We start from the raw sequence: 19,620 nt of genomic DNA on the forward strand, positions 1-19,620 counted from the left end.
GGAGGGAGATTGCTATTAAAGTGGCTGGAATGGCGAACCCGAGCACAAGGAGATGAGAAATGAGGTGCGTTTTAGAAACCTTTCCCGATCACACGGTGTACCATCTTCTGGGTTTCTCATGCATGTTTTCGATGTAGGAAGATGCCCTTGAACCTGGAGATTTGGGACCCATGGGACGGGTACCACGCAGTATTACTTTAAAGGGTCTGCGTTTGCTCACCCAACCTCACCAAACCTCTCAGCCCCAAGAGTGTCCACCCTTATGTCTCAATCAGCTGTGGGTCTAGATAAGGTCAATCCAGGTGGCATCACAGCCACTGAACGAATTTTGTAAGAATTTCTCTCTCTTTCACTGTCTTTGTTTCACGGGTTTTTTAAGAGTAATTGATTTTCCTAATGGGGTTTAGCTGCTTTTCACTGCTGTGTTTATGCCGCTTTACTCCCTCTTGACTCACTTACGGAGAGATATCAATACATAGGTTTGAAGATTCTTACTAGTCAGATCTATTCTTGGGCGGTGAATAGGGGGTGTTGGGTCCAGTTCACTGAGCAAGGAGTAGGTCTTGTCTATTACATATTGGGTTTATGGAACAGTATCTGAGCTAATTTGAAACCCTTGTTTTAGGCATCACCCCACCTCACCTTTCCCGTTAGGCAGCCATAGTGTGTTTTCTAAATGTGTGACTCTGTTCTGTTTTGTAATTCAGTTCAAGTGTAGCGGTTTTTACATTCCCTCTATAAGTGATATCTTCTGATTAGTGTCTTTTTCTGTGTGACTTATTTCACTTAGAACCGTCGTACCTGAATCCACTCATCATGCTGCTACTAGCCTTATGACGTTGATTTCATGGCTGAGTGATATTCCATTGTACCTAAGGACCACAACTTCTTTATCCATTTTTCTCTTTCCTGGGATATTTAAGGTGGAATGAAGTGGAGGTTCTTGGCAACAGAGCAACCCTAAACTTTGGAGTGCATGTGCCTTGCTGATTTTTAGTTTTCCCAAATTAGACGCCCATGAGTTGAAGTGCCCTATGCTCTCTAAGCCGAGTTTTTTAGATATTTCAGGACACACCGTACACTTCTCCAGAGTGGCTGTTGGCAATTTACATCCCGCCCATCAGCGTAGCAAGGCTCCCATTTCTCCATGGCCTCTCCTGCATTTCTGGTATTGACACTTTATTCAGCATGGCCCTTTTGACCGATGGGAAGCGAGACTTCTTTGTAGCGCTGATTTGCCTTTCCAGGTTGCTTGGTTGGCCAAAAAGGGCGTATGCGTTTTTTCCTGAATATATTCAGGAAAAAACGCATACGCCCTTTTTGGCCAAGGCATCATTGTCGAGGTTTTGCCGCTTTTCCTGTGCTTTAAAGGCGATTCGAATCTACCTCCTGAAATCTGTTTCCTGCAATTCTGCCTTGTTTTCAAATCCTCTTCGTTGCCTTCCCTCAATATTTTTGTGGGCGAGAGTTATCATTTATAACTCTGCAGGTTTGTGATTTGCAGGGCCCCTGAGCTCCATTTTTCAACTCGCTTTTTTGGGAGCTGGCCGCAAAAGCGTAGGATTGCTTCAGGCCCTATTCTGGTTCCGGGCGGCACGCTGAGCCGGTGGTTAATTCTTCTTCCTGATGGGAAAATAGAGTGACCTGTGCCTGTCCCACCACCTAGAGCTAGTCGCTCATTGGTTCCCCCTCTTCCCGTTCATCCTCAGGACAAATTGAAACCTGTACGGAACAGGAGGTTAAAGTGCTGATTCTCCAAGGAGGGAGATTGCTATTAAAGTGGCTGGAATGGCGAACCCGAGCACAAGGAGATGAGAAATGAGGTGCGTTTTAGAAACCTTTCCCGATCACACGGTGTACCATCTTCTGGGTTTCTCATGCATGTTTTCGATGTAGGAAGATGCCCTTGAACCTGGAGATTTGGGACCCATGGGATGGGTACCACGCAGTATTACTTTAAAGGGTCTGCGTTTGCTCACCCAACCTCACCAAACCTCTCAGCCCCAAGAGTGTCCACCCTTATGTCTCAATCAGCTGTGGGTCTAGATATGGTCAATCCAGGTGGCATCACAGCCCCTGAACGAATTTTGTAAGAATTTCTCTCTCTTTCACTGTCTTTGTTTCACGGGTTTTTAAAAGTAATTGATTTTCCTAATGGGTTTAGCTGCTTTTCACTGCTGTGTTTATGCCGCTTTACTCCCACTTGACTCACTTACGGAGAGATATCAATACATAGGTTTAAAGATTCTTACTAGTAAGATCTATTCTTGGGTGGTGAATACGGGGTGTTGGGTCCAGTTCACTGAGCAAGGAGTAGGTCTTGTCTATTACATATTGGGTTTATGGAACGGTATCTGAGCTAATTTGAAACCCTTGTTTTAGGCATCACCCCACCTCACCTTTCCCGTTAGGCAGCCATAGTGTGTTTTCTAAATGTGTGACTCTGTTCTGTTTTGTAATTCAGTTCAAGTGTAGCGGTTTTTACTTTCCCTCTATAAGTGATATCTTATGATTAGTGTCTTTTTCTGTGTGACTTATTTCACTTAGAACCGTCGTACCTGAATCCACTCATCATGCTGCTACTAGCCTTATGACGTTGATTTCATGGCTGAGTGATATTCCATTGTACCTAAGGACCACAACTTCTTTATCCATTTTTCTCTTTCCTGGGATATTTAAGGTGGAATGAAGTGGAGGTTCTTGTCAACAGAGCAACCCTAAACTTTGGAGTGCCTGTGCCTTGCTGATTTTTAGTTTTCCCAAATTAGACGCCCATGAGTGGAAGTGCCCTATGCTCTCTAAGCCGAGTTTTTTAGATATTTCAGGACACACCGTACACTTCTCCAGAGTGGCTGTTGGCAATTTACATCCCGCCCATCAGCGTAGCAAAGCTCCCATTTCTCCATGGCCTCTCCTGCATTTCTGGTATTGACACTTTATTCAGCATGGCCCTTTTGACCGATGGGAAACGAGACTTCTTTGTAGCGCTGATTTGCCTTTCCAGGTTGCTTGGTTGGCCAAAAAGGGCGTATGCGTTTTTTCCTGAATATATTCAGGAAAAAACGCATACGCCCTTTTTGGCCAAGGGCATCATTGTCGAGGTTTTGCCGCTTTTCCTGTGCTTTAAAGGCGATTCGAATCTACCTCCTGAAATCTGTTTCCTGCAATTCTGCCTTGCTTTCAAATCCTCTTCGTTGCCTTCCCTCAATATTTTTGTGGGCGAGAGTTATCATTTATAACTCTGCAGGTTTGTGATTTGCAGGGCCCCTGAGCTCCATTTTTCAACTCGCTTTTTTGGGAGCTGGCCGCAAAAGCGTAGGATTGCTTCAGGCCCTATTCTGGTTCCGGGCGGCAGGCTGAGCCTGTGGTTAATTCTTCTTCCTGATGGGAAAATAGAGTGACCTGTGCCTGTCCCACCACCTAGAGCTAGTCGCTCATTGGTTCCCCCTCTTCCCGTTCATCCTCAGGACAAATTGAAACCTGTACGGAACAGGAGGTTAAAGTGCTGATTCTCCAAGGAGGGAGATTGCTATTAAAGTGGCTGGAATGGCGAACCCGAGCACAAGGAGATGAGAAATGAGGTTCGTTTTAGAAACCTTTCCCGATCACACGGTGTACCATCTTCTGGGTTTCTCATGCATGTTTTCGATGTAGGAAGATGCCCTTGAACCTGGAGATTTGGGACCCATGGGACGGGTACCACGCAGTATTACTTTAAAGGGTCTGCGTTTGCTCACCCAACCTCACCAAACCTCTCAGCCCCAAGAGTGTCCACCCTTATGTCTCAATCAGCTGTGGGTCTAGATAAGGTCAATCCAGGTGGCATCACAGCCACTGAACGAATTTTGTAAGAATTTCTCTCTCTTTCACTGTCTTTGTTTCACGGGTTTTTTAAGAGTAATTGATTTTCCTAATGGGGTTTAGCTGCTTTTCACTGCTGTGTTTATGCCGCTTTACTCCCACTTGACTCACTTACGGAGAGATATCAATACATAGGTTTGAAGATTCTTACTAGTCAGATCTATTCTTGGGCGGTGAATAGGGGGTGTTGGGTCCAGTTCACTGAGCAAGGAGTAGGTCTTGTCTATTACATATTGGGTTTATGGAACAGTATCTGAGCTAATTTGAAACCCTTGTTTTAGGCATCACCCCACCTCACCTTTCCCGTTAGGCAGCCATAGTGTGTTTTCTAAATGTGTGACTCTGTTCTGTTTTGTAATTCAGTTCAAGTGTAGCGGTTTTTACATTCCCTCTATAAGTGATATCTTCTGATTAGTGTCTTTTTCTGTGTGACTTATTTCACTTAGAACCGTCGTACCTGAATCCACTCATCATGCTGCTACTAGCCTTATGACGTTGATTTCATGGCTGAGTGATATTCCATTGTACCTAAGGACCACAACTTCTTTATCCATTTTTCTCTTTCCTGGGATATTTAAGGTGGAATGAAGTGGAGGTTCTTGGCAACAGAGCAACCCTAAACTTTGGAGTGCATGTGCCTTGCTGATTTTTAGTTTTCCCAAATTAGACGCCCATGAGTTGAAGTGCCCTATGCTCTCTAAGCCGAGTTTTTTAGATATTTCAGGACACACCGTACACTTCTCCAGAGTGGCTGTTGGCAATTTACATCCCGCCCATCAGCGTAGCAAGGCTCCCATTTCTCCATGGCCTCTCCTGCATTTCTGGTATTGACACTTTATTCAGCATGGCCCTTTTGACCGATGGGAAGCGAGACTTCTTTGTAGCGCTGATTTGCCTTTCCAGGTTGCTTGGTTGGCCAAAAAGGGCGTATGCGTTTTTTCCTGAATATATTCAGGAAAAAACGCATACGCCCTTTTTGGCCAAGGCATCATTGTCGAGGTTTTGCCGCTTTTCCTGTGCTTTAAAGGCGATTCGAATCTACCTCCTGAAATCTGTTTCCTGCAATTCTGCCTTGTTTTCAAATCCTCTTCGTTGCCTTCCCTCAATATTTTTGTGGGCGAGAGTTATCATTTATAACTCTGCAGGTTTGTGATTTGCAGGGCCCCTGAGCTCCATTTTTCAACTCGCTTTTTTGGGAGCTGGCCGCAAAAGCGTAGGATTGCTTCAGGCCCTATTCTGGTTCCGGGCGGCACGCTGAGCCGGTGGTTAATTCTTCTTCCTGATGGGAAAATAGAGTGACCTGTGCCTGTCCCACCACCTAGAGCTAGTCGCTCATTGGTTCCCCCTCTTCCCGTTCATCCTCAGGACAAATTGAAACCTGTACGGAACAGGAGGTTAAAGTGCTGATTCTCCAAGGAGGGAGATTGCTATTAAAGTGGCTGGAATGGCGAACCCGAGCACAAGGAGATGAGAAATGAGGTGCGTTTTAGAAACCTTTCCCGATCACACGGTGTACCATCTTCTGGGTTTCTCATGCATGTTTTCGATGTAGGAAGATGCCCTTGAACCTGGAGATTTGGGACCCATGGGACGGGTACCACGCAGTATTACTTTAAAGGGTCTGCGTTTGCTCACCCAACCTCACCAAACCTCTCAGCCCCAAGAGTGTCCACCCTTATGTCTCAATCAGCTGTGGGTCTAGATAAGGTCAATCCAGGTGGCATCACAGCCACTGAACGAATTTTGTAAGAATTTCTCTCTCTTTCACTGTCTTTGTTTCACGGGTTTTTTAAGAGTAATTGATTTTCCTAATGGGGTTTAGCTGCTTTTCACTGCTGTGTTTATGCCGCTTTACTCCCACTTGACTCACTTACGGAGAGATATCAATACATAGGTTTGAAGATTCTTACTAGTCAGATCTATTCTTGGGCGGTGAATAGGGGGTGTTGGGTCCAGTTCACTGAGCAAGCAGTAGGTCTTGTCTATTACATATTGGGTTTATGGAACAGTATCTGAGCTAATTTGAAACCCTTGTTTTAGGCATCACCCCACCTCACCTTTCCCGTTAGGCAGCCATAGTGTGTTTTCTAAATGTGTGACTCTGTTCTGTTTTGTAATTCAGTTCAAGTGTAGCGGTTTTTACATTCCCTCTATAAGTGATATCTTCTGATTAGTGTCTTTTTCTGTGTGACTTATTTCACTTAGAACCGTCGTACCTGAATCCACTCATCATGCTGCTACTAGCCTTATGACGTTGATTTCATGGCTGAGTGATATTCCATTGTACCTAAGGACCACAACTTCTTTATCCATTTTTCTCTTTCCTGGGATATTTAAGGTGGAATGAAGTGGAGGTTCTTGGCAACAGAGCAACCCTAAACTTTGGAGTGCATGTGCCTTGCTGATTTTTAGTTTTCCCAAATTAGACGCCCATGAGTTGAAGTGCCCTATGCTCTCTAAGCCGAGTTTTTTAGATATTTCAGGACACACCGTACACTTCTCCAGAGTGGCTGTTGGCAATTTACATCCCGCCCATCAGCGTAGCAAGGCTCCCATTTCTCCATGGCCTCTCCTGCATTTCTGGTATTGACACTTTATTCAGCATGGCCCTTTTGACCGATGGGAAGCGAGACTTCTTTGTAGCGCTGATTTGCCTTTCCAGGTTGCTTGGTTGGCCAAAAAGGGCGTATGCGTTTTTTCCTGAATATATTCAGGAAAAAACGCATACGCCCTTTTTGGCCAAGGCATCATTGTCGAGGTTTTGCCGCTTTTCCTGTGCTTTAAAGGCGATTCGAATCTACCTCCTGAAATCTGTTTCCTGCAATTCTGCCTTGTTTTCAAATCCTCTTCGTTGCCTTCCCTCAATATTTTTGTGGGCGAGAGTTATCATTTATAACTCTGCAGGTTTGTGATTTGCAGGGCCCCTGAGCTCCATTTTTCAACTCGCTTTTTTGGGAGCTGGCCGCAAAAGCGTAGGATTGCTTCAGGCCCTATTCTGGTTCCGGGCGGCACGCTGAGCCGGTGGTTAATTCTTCTTCCTGATGGGAAAATAGAGTGACCTGTGCCTGTCCCACCACCTAGAGCTAGTCGCTCATTGGTTCCCCCTCTTCCCGTTCATCCTCAGGACAAATTGAAACCTGTACGGAACAGGAGGTTAAAGTGCTGATTCTCCAAGGAGGGAGATTGCTATTAAAGTGGCTGGAATGGCGAACCCGAGCACAAGGAGATGAGAAATGAGGTGCGTTTTAGAAACCTTTCCCGATCACACGGTGTACCATCTTCTGGGTTTCTCATGCATGTTTTCGATGTAGGAAGATGCCCTTGAACCTGGAGATTTGGGACCCATGGGATGGGTACCACGCAGTATTACTTTAAAGGGTCTGCGTTTGCTCACCCAACCTCACCAAACCTCTCAGCCCCAAGAGTGTCCACCCTTATGTCTCAATCAGCTGTGGGTCTAGATATGGTCAATCCAGGTGGCATCACAGCCCCTGAACGAATTTTGTAAGAATTTCTCTCTCTTTCACTGTCTTTGTTTCACGGGTTTTTAAAAGTAATTGATTTTCCTAATGGGTTTAGCTGCTTTTCACTGCTGTGTTTATGCCGCTTTACTCCCACTTGACTCACTTACGGAGAGATATCAATACATAGGTTTAAAGATTCTTACTAGTAAGATCTATTCTTGGGTGGTGAATACGGGGTGTTGGGTCCAGTTCACTGAGCAAGGAGTAGGTCTTGTCTATTACATATTGGGTTTATGGAACGGTATCTGAGCTAATTTGAAACCCTTGTTTTAGGCATCACCCCACCTCACCTTTCCCGTTAGGCAGCCATAGTGTGTTTTCTAAATGTGTGACTCTGTTCTGTTTTGTAATTCAGTTCAAGTGTAGCGGTTTTTACTTTCCCTCTATAAGTGATATCTTATGATTAGTGTCTTTTTCTGTGTGACTTATTTCACTTAGAACCGTCGTACCTGAATCCACTCATCATGCTGCTACTAGCCTTATGACGTTGATTTCATGGCTGAGTGATATTCCATTGTACCTAAGGACCACAACTTCTTTATCCATTTTTCTCTTTCCTGGGATATTTAAGGTGGAATGAAGTGGAGGTTCTTGTCAACAGAGCAACCCTAAACTTTGGAGTGCCTGTGCCTTGCTGATTTTTAGTTTTCCCAAATTAGACGCCCATGAGTGGAAGTGCCCTATGCTCTCTAAGCCGAGTTTTTTAGATATTTCAGGACACACCGTACACTTCTCCAGAGTGGCTGTTGGCAATTTACATCCCGCCCATCAGCGTAGCAAAGCTCCCATTTCTCCATGGCCTCTCATGCATTTCTGGTATTGACACTTTATTCAGCATGGCCCTTTTGACCGATGGGAAACGAGACTTCTTTGTAGCGCTGATTTGCCTTTCCAGGTTGCTTGGTTGGCCAAAAAGGGCGTATGCGTTTTTTCCTGAATATATTCAGGAAAAAACGCATACGCCCTTTTTGGCCAAGGGCATCATTGTCGAGGTTTTGCCGCTTTTCCTGTGCTTTAAAGGCGATTCGAATCTACCTCCTGAAATCTGTTTCCTGCAATTCTGCCTTGCTTTCAAATCCTCTTCGTTGCCTTCCCTCAATATTTTTGTGGGCGAGAGTTATCATTTATAACTCTGCAGGTTTGTGATTTGCAGGGCCCCTGAGCTCCATTTTTCAACTCGCTTTTTTGGGAGCTGGCCGCAAAAGCGTAGGATTGCTTCAGGCCCTATTCTGGTTCCGGGCGGCACGCTGAGCCGGTGGTTAATTCTTCTTCCTGATGGGAAAATAGAGTGACCTGTGCCTGTCCCACCACCTAGAGCTAGTCGCTCATTGGTTCCCCCTCTTCCCGTTCATCCTCAGGACAAATTGAAACCTGTACGGAACAGGAGGTTAAAGTGCTGATTCTCCAAGGAGGGAGATTGCTATTAAAGTGGCTGGAATGGCGAACCCGAGCACAAGGAGATGAGAAATGAGGTGCGTTTTAGAAACCTTTCCCGATCACACGGTGTACCATCTTCTGGGTTTCTCATGCATGTTTTCGATGTAGGAAGATGCCCTTGAACCTGGAGATTTGGGACCCATGGGACGGGTACCACGCAGTATTACTTTAAAGGGTCTGCGTTTGCTCACCCAACCTCACCAAACCTCTCAGCCCCAAGAGTGTCCACCCTTATGTCTCAATCAGCTGTGGGTCTAGATATGGTCAATCCAGGTGGCATCACAGCCCCTGAACGAATTTTGTAAGAATTTCTCTCTCTTTCACTGTCTTTGTTTCACGGGTTTTTAAAAGTATTGATTTTCCTAATGGGGTTTAGCTGCTTTTCACTGCTGTGTTTATGCCGCTTTACTCCCACTTGACTCACTTACGGAGAGATATCAATACATAGGTTTGAAGATTCTTACTATTCAGATCTATTCTTGGGCGGTGAATAGGGGGTGTTGGGTCCAGTTCACTGAGCAAGGAGTAGGTCTTGTCTATTACATATTGGGTTTATGGAACGGTATCTGAGCTAATTTGAAACCCTTGTTTTAGGCATCACCCCACCTCGCCTTTCCCGTTAGGCAGCCATAGTGTGTTTTCTAAATGTGTGACTCTGTTCTGTTTTGTAATTCAGTTCAAGTGTAGCGGTTTTTACTTTCCCTCTATAAGTGATATCTTATGATTAGTGTCTTTTTCTGTGTGACTTATTTCACTTAGAACCGTCGTACCTGAATCCACTCATCATGCTGCTACTAGCCTTATGACGTTGATTTCATGGCTGAGTGATATTCCATTGTACCTAAGGACCACAACTTCTTTATCCATTTTTCTCTTTCCTGGGATATTTAAGGTGAAATGAAGTGGAGGTTCTTGTCAACAGAGCAACCCTAAACTTTGGAGTGCCTGTGCCTTGCTGATTTTTAGTTTTCCCAAATTAGACGCCCATGAGTGGAAGTGCCCTATGCTCTCTAAGCCGAGTTTTTTAGATATTTCAGGACACACCGTACACTTCTCCAGAGTGGCTGTTGGCAATTTACATCCCGCCCATCAGCGTAGCAAGGCTCCCATTTCTCCATGGCCTCTCTTGCATTTCTGGTATTGACACTTTATTCAGCATGGCCCTTTTGACCGATGGGAAGCGAGACTTCTTTGTAGCGCTGATTTGCCTTTCCCGGTTGCTTGGTTGGCCAAAAAGGGCGTATGCGTTTTTTCCTGAATATATTCAGGAAAAAACGCATACGCCCTTTTTGGCCAAGGGCATCATTGTCGAGGTTTTGCCGCTTTTCCTGTGCTTTAAAGGCGATTCGAATCTACCTCCTGATATCTGTTTCCTGCAATTCTGCCTTGCTTTCAAATCCTCTTCGTTGCCTTCCCTCAATATTTTTGTGGGCGAGAGTTATCATTTATAACTCTGCAGGTTTGTGATTTGCAGGGCCCCTGAGCTCCATTTTTCAACTCGCTTTTTTGGGAGCTGGCCGCAAAAGCGTAGGATTGCTTCAGGCCCTATTCTGGTTCCGGGCGGCAGGCTGAGCCTGTGGTTAATTCTTCTTCCTGATGGGAAAATAGAGTGACCTGTGCCTGTCCCACCACCTAGAGCTAGTCGCTCATTGGTTCCCCCTCTTCCCGTTCATCCTCAGGACAAATTGAAACCTGTACGGAACAGGAGGTTAAAGTGCTGATTCTCCAAGGAGGGAGATTGCTATTAAAGTGGCTGGAATGGCGAACCCGAGCACAAGGAGATGAGAAATGAGGTGCGTTTTAGAAACCTTTCCCGATCACACGGTGTACCATCTTCTGGGTTTCTCATGCATGTTTTCGATGTAGGAAGATGCCCTTGAACCTGGAGATTTGGGACCCATGGGACGGGTACCACGCAGTATTACTTTAAAGGGTCTGCGTTTGCTCACCCAACCTCACCAAACCTCTCAGCCCCAAGAGTGTCCACCCTTATGTCTCAATCAGCTGTGGGTCTAGATAAGGTCAATCCAGGTGGCATCACAGCCACTGAACGAATTTTGTAAGAATTTCTCTCTCTTTCACTGTCTTTGTTTCACGGGTTTTTTAAGAGTAATTGATTTTCCTAATGGGGTTTAGCTGCTTTTCACTGCTGTGTTTATGCCGCTTTACTCCCACTTGACTCACTTACGGAGAGATATCAATACATAGGTTTGAAGATTCTTACTAGTCAGATCTATTCTTGGGCGGTGAATAGGGGGTGTTGGGTCCAGTTCACTGAGCAAGGAGTAGGTCTTGTCTATTACATATTGGGTTTATGGAACAGTATCTGAGCTAATTTGAAACCCTTGTTTTAGGCATCACCCCACCTCACCTTTCCCGTTAGGCAGCCATAGTGTGTTTTCTAAATGTGTGACTCTGTTCTGTTTTGTAATTCAGTTCAAGTGTAGCGGTTTTTACATTCCCTCTATAAGTGATATCTTCTGATTAGTGTCTTTTTCTGTGTGACTTATTTCACTTAGAACCGTCGTACCTGAATCCACTCATCATGCTGCTACTAGCCTTATGACGTTGATTTCATGGCTGAGTGATATTCCATTGTACCTAAGGACCACAACTTCTTTATCCATTTTTCTCTTTCCTGGGTTATTTAAGGTGGAATGAAGTGGAGGTTCTTGGCAACAGAGCAACCCTAAACTTTGGAGTGCATGTGCCTTGCTGATTTTTAGTTTTCCCAAATTAGACGCCCATGAGTTGAAGTGCCCTATGCTCTCTAAGCCGAGTTTTTTAGATATTTCAGGACACACCGTACACTTCTCCAGAGTGGCTGTTGGCAATTTACATCCCGCCCATCAGCGTAGCAAGGCTCCCATTTCTCCATGGCCTCTCCTGCATTTCTGGTATTGACACTTTATTCAGCATGGCCCTTTTGACCGATGGGAAGCGAGACTTCTTTGTAGCGCTGATTTGCCTTTCCAGGTTGCTTGGTTGGCCAAAAAGGGCATATGCGTTTTTTCCTGAATATATTCAGGAAAAAACGCATACGCCCTTTTTGGCCAAGGCATCATTGTCGAGGTTTTGCCGCTTTTCCTGTGCTTTAAAGGCGATTCGAATCTAACTCCTGAAATCTGTTTCCTGCAATTCTGCCTTGTTTTCAAATCCTCTTCGTTGCCTTCCCTCAATATTTTTGTGGGCGAGAGTTATCATTTATAACTCTGCAGGTTTGTGATTTGCAGGGCCCCTGAGCTCCATTTTTCAACTCGCTTTTTTGGGAGCTGGCCGCAAAAGCGTAGGATTGCTTCAGGCCCTATTCTGGTTCCGGGCGGCAGGCTGAGCCGGTGGTTAATTCTTCTTCCTGATGGGAAAATAGAGTGACCTGTGCCTGTCCCACCACCTAGAGCTAGTCGCTCATTGGTTCCCCCTCTTCCCGTTCATCCTCAGGACAAATTGAAACCTGTACGGAACAGGAGGTTAAAGTGCTGATTCTCCAAGGAGGGAGATTGCTATTAAAGTGGCTGGAATGGCGAACCCGAGCACAAGGAGATGAGAAATGAGGTGCGTTTTAGAAACCTTTCCCGATCACACGGTGTACCATCTTCTGGGTTTCTCATGCATGTTTTCGATGTAGGAAGATGCCCTTGAACCTGGAGATTTGGGACCCATGGGATGGGTACCACGCAGTATTACTTTAAAGGGTCTGCGTTTGCTCACCCAACCTCACCAAACCTCTCAGCCCCAAGAGTGTCCACCCTTATGTCTCAATCAGCTGTGGGTCTAGATATGGTCAATCCAGGTGGCATCACAGCCCCTGAACGAATTTTGTAAGAATTTCTCTCTCTTTCACTGTCTTTGTTTCACAGGTTTTTAAAAGTAATTGATTTTCCTAATGGGGTTTAGCTGCTTTTCACTGCTGTGTTTATGCCGCTTTACTCCCACTTGACTCACTTACGGAGAGATATCAATACATAGGTTTGAAGATTCTTACTAGTCAGATCTATTCTTGGGCGGTGAATACGGGGTGTTGGGTCCAGTTCACTGAGCAAGGAGTAGGTCTTGTCTATTACATATTGGGTTTATGGAACGGTATCTGAGCTAATTTGAAACCCTTGTTTTAGGCATCACCCCACCTCACCTTTCCCGTTAGGCAGCCATAGTGTGTTTTCTAAATGTGTGACTCTGTTCTGTTTTGTAATTCAGTTCAAGTGTAGCGGTTTTTACTTTCCCTCTATAAGTGATATCTTATGATTAGTGTCTTTTTCTGTGTGACTTATTTCACTTAGAACCGTCGTACCTGAATCCACTCATCATGCTGCTACTAGCCTTATGACGTTGATTTCATGGCTGAGTGATATTCCATTGTACCTAAGGACCACAACTTCTTTATCCATTTTTCTCTTTCCTGGGATATTTAAGGTGAAATGAAGTGGAGGTTCTTGTCAACAGAGCAACCCTAAACTTTGGAGTGCCTGTGCCTTGCTGATTTTTAGTTTTCCCAAATTAGACGCCCATGAGTGGAAGTGCCCTATGCTCTCTAAGCCGAGTTTTTTAGATATTTCAGGACACACCGTACACTTCTCCAGAGTGGCTGTTGGCAATTTACATCCCGCCCATCAGCGTAGCAAGGCTCCCATTTCTCCATGGCCTCTCTTGCATTTCTGGTATTGACACTTTATTCAGCATGGCCCTTTTGACCGATGGGAAGCGAGACTTCTTTGTAGCGCTGATTTGCCTTTCCCGGTTGCTTGGTTGGCCAAAAAGGGCGTATGCGTTTTTTCCTGAATATATTCAGGAAAAAACGCATACGCCCTTTTTGGCCAAGGGCATCATTGTCGAGGTTTTGCCGCTTTTCCTGTGCTTTAAAGGCGATTCGAATCTACCTCCTGATATCTGTTTCCTGCAATTCTGCCTTGCTTTCAAATCCTCTTCGTTGCCTTCCCTCAATATTTTTGTGGGCGAGAGTTATCATTTATAACTCTGCAGGTTTGTGATTTGCAGGGCCCCTGAGCTCCATTTTTCAACTCGCTTTTTTGGGAGCTGGCCGCAAAAGCGTAGGATTGCTTCAGGCCCTATTCTGGTTCCGGGCGGCAGGCTGAGCCTGTGGTTAATTCTTCTTCCTGATGGGAAAATAGAGTGACCTGTGCCTGTCCCACCACCTAGAGCTAGTCGCTCATTGGTTCCCCCTCTTCCCGTTCATCCTCAGGACAAATTGAAACCTGTACGGAACAGGAGGTTAAAGTGCTGATTCTCCAAGGAGGGAGATTGCTATTAAAGTGGCTGGAATGGCGAACCCGAGCACAAGGAGATGAGAAATGAGGTGCGTTTTAGAAACCTTTCCCGATCACACGGTGTACCATCTTCTGGGTTTCTCATGCATGTTTTCGATGTAGGAAGATGCCCTTGAACCTGGAGATTTGGGACCCATGGGACGGGTACCACGCAGTATTACTTTAAAGGGTCTGCGTTTGCTCACCCAACCTCACCAAACCTCTCAGCCCCAAGAGTGTCCACCCTTATGTCTCAATCAGCTGTGGGTCTAGATAAGGTCAATCCAGGTGGCATCACAGCCACTGAACGAATTTTGTAAGAATTTCTCTCTCTTTCACTGTCTTTGTTTCACGGGTTTTTTAAGAGTAATTGATTTTCCTAATGGGGTTTAGCTGCTTTTCACTGCTGTGTTTATGCCGCTTTACTCCCACTTGACTCACTTACGGAGAGATATCAATACATAGGTTTGAAGATTCTTACTAGTCAGATCTATTCTTGGGCGGTGAATAGGGGGTGTTGGGTCAGTTCACTGAGCAAGGAGTAGGTCTTGTCTATTACATATTGGGTTTATGGAACAGTATCTGAGCTAATTTGAAACCCTTGTTTTAGGCATCACCCCACCTCACCTTTCCCGTTAGGCAGCCATAGTGTGTTTTCTAAATGTGTGACTCTGTTCTGTTTTGTAATTCAGTTCAAGTGTAGCGGTTTTTACATTCCCTCTATAAGTGATATCTTCTGATTAGTGTCTTTTTCTGTGTGACTTATTTCACTTAGAACCGTCGTACCTGAATCCACTCATCATGCTGCTACTAGCCTTATGACGTTGATTTCATGGCTGAGTGATATTCCATTGTACCTAAGGACCACAACTTCTTTATCCATTTTTCTCTTTCCTGGGATATTTAAGGTGGAATGAAGTGGAGGTTCTTGGCAACAGAGCAACCCTAAACTTTGGAGTGCATGTGCCTTGCTGATTTTTAGTTTTCCCAAATTAGACGCCCATGAGTTGAAGTGCCCTATGCTCTCTAAGCCGAGTTTTTTAGATATTTCAGGACACACCGTACACTTCTCCAGAGTGGCTGTTGGCAATTTACATCCCGCCCATCAGCGTAGCAAGGCTCCCATTTCTCCATGGCCTCTCCTGCATTTCTGGTATTGACACTTTATTCAGCATGGCCCTTTTGACCGATGGGAAGCGAGACTTCTTTGTAGCGCTGATTTGCCTTTCCAGGTTGCTTGGTTGGCCAAAAAGGGCGTATGCGTTTTTTTCCTGAATATATTCAGGAAAAAACGCATACGCCCTTTTTGGCCAAGGCATCATTGTCGAGGTTTTGCCGCTTTTCCTGTGCTTTAAAGGCGATTCGAATCTAACTCCTGAAATCTGTTTCCTGCAATTCTGCCTTGTTTTCAAATCCTCTTCGTTGCCTTCCCTCAATATTTTTGTGGGCGAGAGTTATCATTTATAACTCTGCAGGTTTGTGATTTGCAGGGCCCCTGAGCTCCATTTTTCAACTCGCTTTTTTGGGAGCTGGCCGCAAAAGCGTAGGATTGCTTCAGGCCCTATTCTGGTTCCGGGCGGCAGGCTGAGCCGGTGGTTAATTCTTCTTCCTGATGGGAAAATAGAGTGACCTGTGCCTGTCCCACCACCTAGAGCTAGTCGCTCATTGGTTCCCCCTCTTCCCGTTCATCCTCAGGACAAATTGAAACCTGTACGGAACAGGAGGTTAAAGTGCTGATTCTCAAGGAGGGAGATTGCTATTAAAGTGGCTGGAATGGCGAACCCGAGCACAAGGAGATGAGAAATGAGGTGCGTTTTAGAAACCTTTCCCGATCACACGGTGTACCATCTTCTGGGTTTCTCATGCATGTTTTCGATGTAGGAAGATGCCCTTGAACCTGGAGATTTGGGACCCATGGGATGGGTACCACGCAGTATTACTTTAAAGGGTCTGCGTTTGCTCACCCAACCTCACCAAACCTCTCAGCCCCAAGAGTGTCCACCCTTATGTCTCAATCAGCTGTGGGTCTAGATATGGTCAATCCAGGTGGCATCACAGCCCTGAACGAATTTTGTAAGAATTTCTCTCTCTTTCACTGTCTTTGTTTCACAGGTTTTTAAAAGTAATTGATTTTCCTAATGGGGTTTAGCTGCTTTTCACTGCTGTGTTTATGCCGCTTTACTCCCACTTGACTCACTTACGGAGAGATATCAATACATAGGTTTGAAGATTCTTACTAGTCAGATCTATTCTTGGGCGGTGAATACGGGGTGTTGGGTCCAGTTCACTGAGCAAGGAGTAGGTCTTGTCTATTACATATTGGGTTTATGGAACGGTATCTGAGCTAATTTGAAACCCTTGTTTTAGGCATCACCCCACCTCACCTTTCCCGTTAGGCAGCCATAGTGTGTTTTCTAAATGTGTGACTCTGTTCTGTTTTCGTAATTCAGTTCAAGTGTAGCGGTTTTTACTTTCCCTCTATAAGTGATATCTTATGATTAGTGTCTTTTTCTGTGTGACTTATTTCACTTAGAACCGTCGTACCTGAATCCACTCATCATGCTGCTACTAGCCTTATGACGTTGATTTCATGGCTGAGTGATATTCCATTGTACCTAAGGACCACAACTTCTTTATCCATTTTTCTCTTTCCTGGGATATTTAAGGTGGAATGAAGTGGAGGTTCTTGTCAACAGAGCAACCCTAAACTTTGGAGTGCCTGTGCCTTGCTGATTTTTAGTTTTCCCAAATTAGACGCCCATGAGTGGAAGTGCCCTATGCTCTCAAAGCCGAGTTTTTTAGATATTTCAGGACACACCGTACACTTCTCCAGAGTGGCTGTTGGCAATTTACATCCCGCCCATCAGCGTAGCAAGGCTCCCATTTCTCCATGGCCTCTCCTGCATTTCTGGTATTGACACTTTATTCAGCATGGCCCTTTTGACCGATGGGAAGCGAGACTTCTTTGTAGCGCTGATTTGCCTTTCCAGGTTGCTTGGTTGGCCAAAAAGGGCGTATGCGTTTTTTCCTGAATATATTCAGGAAAAAACGCATACGCCCTTTTTGGCCAAGGGCATCATTGTCGAGGTTTTGCCGCTTTTCCTGTGCTTTAAAGGCGATTCGAATCTACCTCCTGAAATCTGTTTCCTGCAATTCTGCCTTGCTTTCAAATCCTCTTCGTTGCCTTCCCTCAATATTTTTGTGGGCGAGAGTTATCATTTATAACTCTGCAGGTTTGTGATTTGCAGGGCCCCTGAGCTCCATTTTTCAACTCGCTTTTTTGGGAGCTGGCCGCAAAAGCGTAGGATTGCTTCAGGCCCTATTCTGGTTCCAGGCGGCACGCTGAGCCGGTGGTTAATTCTTCTTCCTGATGGGAAAATAGAGTGACCTGTGCCTGTCCCACCACCTAGAGCTAGTCGCTCATTGGTTCCCCCTTTTCCCGTTCATCCTCAGGACAAATTGAAACCTGTACGGAACAGGAGGTTAAAGTGCTGATTCTCCAAGGAGGGAGATTGCTATTAAAGTGGCTGGAATGGCGAACCCGAGCACAAGGAGATGAGAAATGAGGTGCGTTTTAGAAACCTTTCCCGATCACACGGTGTACCATCATCTGGGTTTCTCATGCATGTTTTCGATGTAGGAAGATGCCCTTGAAACTGGAGATTTGGGACCCATGGGACGGGTACCACGCAGTATTACTTTAAAGGGTCTGCGTTTGCTCACCCAACCTCACCAAACCTCTCAGCCCCAAGAGTGTCCACCCTTATGTCTCAATCAGCTGTGGGTCTAGATATGGTCAATCCAGGTGGCATCACAGCCCCTGAACGAATTTTATAAGAATTTCTCTCTCTTTCACTGTCTTTGTTTCACGGGTTTTTAAAAGTAATTGATTTTCCTAATGGGGTTTAGCTGCTTTTCACTGCTGTGTTTATGCCGCTTTACTCCCACTTGACTCACTTACAGAGAGATATCAATACATAGGTTTGAAGATTCTTACTAGTCAGATCTATTCTTGGGCGGTGAATAGGGGGTGTTGAGTCCAGTTCACTGAGCAAGGAGTAGGTCTTGTCTATTACATATTGTGTTTATGGAACGGTATCTGAGCTAATTTGAAACCCTTGTTTTAGGCATCACCCCACCTCACCTTTCCCGTTAGGCAGCCTTAGTGTGTTTTCTAAATGTGTGACTCTGTTCTGTTTTGTAATTCAGTTCAAGTGTAGCGGTTTTTACTTTCCCTCTATAAGTGATATGTTATGATTAGTGTCTTTTTCTGTGTGACTTATTTCACTTTGAACCGTCGTACCTGAATCCACTCATCATGCTGCTACTAGCCTTATGACGTTGATTTCATGGCTGAGTGATATTCCATTGTACCTAAGGACCACAACTTCTTTATCCATTTTTCTCTTTCCTGGGATATTTAAGGTGGAATGAAGTGGAGGTTCTTGTCAACAGAGCAACCCTAAACTTTGGAGTGCCTGTGCCTTGCTGATTTTTAGTTTTCCCAAATTAGACGCTCATGAGTGGAAGTGCCCTATGCTGTCTAAGCCGAGTTTTTTAGATGTTTCAGGACACACCGTACACTTCTCCAGAGTGGCTGTTGGCAATTTACATCCCTCCCATCAGCGTAGCAAGGCTCCCATTTCTCCATGTCCTCTCCTGCATTTCTGGTTTTGACACTTTATTCAGCATGGCCCTTTTGACCGATGGGAAGCGAGACTTCTTTGTAGCGCTGATTTGCCTTTCCAGGTTGCTTGGTTGGCCAAAAAGGGCGTATGCGTTTTTTCCTGAATATATTCAGGAAAAAACGCATACGCCCTTTTTGGCCAAGGGCATCACTGTCGAGGTTTTGCCGCTTTTCCTGTGCTTTACAGGCGATTCGAATCTACCTCCTGAAATCTGTTTCCTGCAATTCTGCCTTGCTTTCAAATCCTCTTCGTTGCTTTCCCTCAATATTTTTGTGGGCGAGAGTTATCATTTATAACGCAGCAGGTTTGTGATTTGCAGTGCCCCTGAGCTCCATTTTTCAACTCGCTTTTTTGGGAGCTGGCCTCAAAGCGTAGGATTGCTTCAGGCCTTTTTCTGGTTCCGGGCGGCAGGCACAGCCTGTGGTTAATTCTTCTTCCTGATGGGAAAATAGAGTGACCTGTGCCTTTCCCAACACCTAGAGCTAGTCGCTCATTGGTTCCCCCTCTTGCCGTTCATCCTCAGGACAAATTGCAACCTGTACGGACCAGGAGGTTAAAGTGCTGATTCTCCAAGGAGGGACATTGCTAGTAAAGCGGCTGGAATGGCGACCCCGAGCACAAGGAGATGAGAAATAAGGTGCGTTTTAGAAACCTTTCCCGATCACACGGTGTACCATCTTCTGGGTTTCTCATGCATGTTTTCGATGTAGGAAGATGCCCTTGAACCTGGAGATTTGGGACCCATCAGACGGGTACCACGCAATATTACTTTTAAGGGTCTGCGTTTGCTCACCCAACCTCACCAAACCTCTCAGCCCCAAGAGTGTCCACGCTTATGTCTCAATCAGC

The sequence above is a fragment of the Eschrichtius robustus genome, chromosome 5 (genome assembly GCF_028021215.1).
Source record: "Eschrichtius robustus isolate mEscRob2 chromosome 5, mEscRob2.pri, whole genome shotgun sequence".
Classification (NCBI taxonomy): domain Eukaryota; kingdom Metazoa; phylum Chordata; class Mammalia; order Artiodactyla; family Eschrichtiidae; genus Eschrichtius; species Eschrichtius robustus.